Genomic DNA, 3,366 nt, shown 5'->3' on the forward strand with positions numbered 1-3,366 from the left:
ACTTTTGAAAGTCATTTGTTGTATTTCCCAGGTGAGGGGAGGCTCCCATGTGTGTCTTTCTTTAAAAAAGATTTTTTATCTATACAAAATTTTTATAAGAAATAAACTTCCTTCTAATTGAATAGGTAGTGATTCTAATATCAATGTTTGATAAATGGTAAGAAATTTGATAATGCAGAATTTACAAGAGGAAATAAATTAGTATAATTAAATCTGGTTTTAACATACCAATGTTATGTGGAGGGGTCTGTGTATGTCGGTGTGTCTGTATGTCTGTGTGTACGCGTTTTACTAGAGATGGAACTTAGGGCCTTGAACGTGCTAGGTAATTGCTCTAACACTATGCCTTATCCTCAGCCTCTTGGGTGTTTATTCAAAGTCCTTAGAGCTTACTTCTTCGATTCATTATTTTCTAGCTATCAATAATATATTCCCATTGTAAAACATGATTTCTTTCTTATTTATTTATTTATTTATTTATTTATTTATTTAATACACTTTATATCTAGGTTGTAGCCCCTTTCCGAGTTTCTTTCCTGTCCCACCCTATCTCCCTCTTTCTCTTACCTCTCTCCCCTAGATCTCAGAAAGGGGGAGTCCTCCTGTGTTTCTTTCTATGTTATGTAAATATGTTTTTGTTTTAATCCCGTGTGGGGTTTTAGTTGGACTATATTTTGTCTACACCTGTTAATTGTCATAAGAGGGCCATGATCTTTGACAGCTGCTAATGACCTTTTACATGCCACATGGAGAGGATCATGGTTTAGGTTTCTGAGGGTATAAATATGAGAGCCGAGAAAGAGAAAAAGAGGTGCCTATGCTGGCATTTGTTGTTGGTGTGTGGCCAGTAGCAGTTCAGAGAAACTGGAGTCCAGAGACAGTGCAACTGTTTAGAGGAGACAAAAGGAGAGAAATGCTTCATGGCACAGTGGCATGGAGGAGCCTGATAGCTTCATCTGCGGTTGATGGAGATTGGTACCGAAAAGTACCTCTTGACCATAAATAGCCCTGTGAAGTAAAAGTGTCTGGGCCCTTTCTCCACACTGACTTTTTCTCTCTCCTACTTAAAGTTGGGGATTGGTGGAAGGAAGGTAGAGGCCTAAACACCTTAAATAAAGGAGAGTTTAATAAAAAGACCACTACATATGGCTTTCCACTACACTCCTACCCTACCATCTTTTTGAAGCCTATCAAGTCTCATCAGGACTGCCTCTGTGGCCTGGCAAGGCATCCCTGCCAGGGGGGGAAGTGATCAAAGAATGGACAACTCAGTTCATGTCGGAGACATCTCCTGCTCCCCTTACTAGGGAACCCACATGGAGACTGAGCTGCCTATGAGCTTCATCTGAACAGGAAGTCTAGGTCCTCTCTATGCATGGTCCTTGATTGCTGCATCAGTCTCTGCATGTCCCTCTGGGTCCAGATTTGTTGGTTTTGTTGGTTTCCTTGTGGAACTCCTCTCCCCTCCCTGTCCTTCTATTCCCCCACACTTTCATAAAACTCCCTGCCTTCTGCCCAAAGTTTGACTGTGAGTCTCATGATTTGCTTTGATCCTCTTCTGGGTGGAGTCTCAATTATGTACATAGCAGCTTTATTCATAACAGCCAGAATCTGGAGACAACTTACATGTCTGTCAACCAACGAATGAATAAAGAAACTGTGGTACGTTTACACAGTGGAATACTACTTAGCAATTAAAAACAAGGAAATCATGAAATTTGCAGACAAATGGGTGGAACTAGAAAAGATCATTCTCAATGAGGTAACCCAGAAGCAGAAAGAGATGCATTGTATATACTAAATTATAAGAGCATAGTAGCCATATAATAGAGGAAAACCATACTAAAATCCACAGACCTAAAGAAGGCACATAACAAGAAGGACACTAGGGAGGATATTTAATTCTCTTTCAGAAGGGCAAATAGACTAGACACCAAAAATGGTTGAAGAGAAGGAACAGAATGGGAACCTAACATAGATGTGCTCTGTGAAAAGTGATTTTTAAACCCACATTAAATACAGAGAATGGGAAAGTGAAACAGTTAGTATTAAATAACTACTGTTGTTATGGTAGGCCTTGTCAAAATTGTCTCTCTTGGTACTAGGATCTTGGGAGGAGATGAGTAAATATTCAAAGAACTGAGAATCTTTCCTAATGAAAGAATCAGTGACCTTCTGTGGCACTTTTCTAGCTTGAAGTAACTGAGAAGGGCATAAGTCGCTCCAAAGAAAGTCACTAAGAGAAAAAATTCTCTATAAGTGTTTGGGGCCCAATAACACAATGTTTCATTTTAAAGATTTGTTCTATTTTTGTGTGTATAAGTTTTTGCCTGCATGTTCAGGTGTGTGCCATGTACATGTCTTAAGCCCATAAAAACAAGAAGAAGGCTTTCAATCCCCTGGAACTGGAGTTACAGATAATCCTGAGCTGCCAGATGTGGATGCTGTGATCTAAATATGATTCCTCTGCAAGAACAGCAACTTTACTTAACTGCTAAGTTATCTCTTCAGCCCTATATGATAGTCCTGACCAGTGTTTGTGGTCCAGGTTGGAAGTCTGTTTTGACATAAGGTACATTGACAACAGTGACTGAAGAGGTGAATATAAACTTAAATATTTAGCGTGCTATCATTCTTTCTTGTGAACAGCATGGCCTGCAGAGATTGGAACTAAAACAAAGCAAAACAAAGACAGTTTTTTAATGACACCTCATGCTGAGGCATGACTGAGTGGTAGAGTGCTTGCCTACCATTTGTGGGAATCTGAGTTTGATTCCAGCTTTATACAAAATAATTTAAATGAAATGAGATGACACCACTTTGGTGCCACAAGGAAAATTATAGCAAGAAATAGTAACAACAACAATAAAAATGAACATTCTATTTAGTGTCTTAGTGCATCCCTGTGTATTTATTTATTGAACTCCATTTACTTATTTAATTAGGTGGATATTAAAAAAAATAAGCCCTTCAATTTACAGGTGATCAGAGGAAGAGAAAAAAAAAAAAAGAAGTTAACAAGGTCACTGAAGGGCTGTCTTAAATACAGTTGTTTAAAAATACTTGCTCTTTCCTTTCCATACCTCCCTTCCTTCTTACATTACTTAGAAGTATGACCAAAACATTTAACTTCTTTAGTAGCAGCAATGCCAGTATAGTTTCCACCATGGCCTAGATCCTGAGTATATTCAAAATAGCTTGCCTGTAGTTACTCAGATCAAATGAAGGAGAAACTTGTTGTTGTAATTTAATCTCTCTTTCTGTGTGTGTGTGTGTGTGTGTGTGTGTGTGTGTGTGTGTATGAATGTTTACCCATGCAGAGATTAGAGGAAGACCTTAGGTTTCCTGCTCTATGTCTTATTTCCC

This window comes from Meriones unguiculatus, assembly GCF_030254825.1.
Source record: "Meriones unguiculatus strain TT.TT164.6M chromosome X unlocalized genomic scaffold, Bangor_MerUng_6.1 ChrX_unordered_Scaffold_31, whole genome shotgun sequence".
NCBI lineage: Eukaryota > Metazoa > Chordata > Mammalia > Rodentia > Muridae > Meriones > Meriones unguiculatus.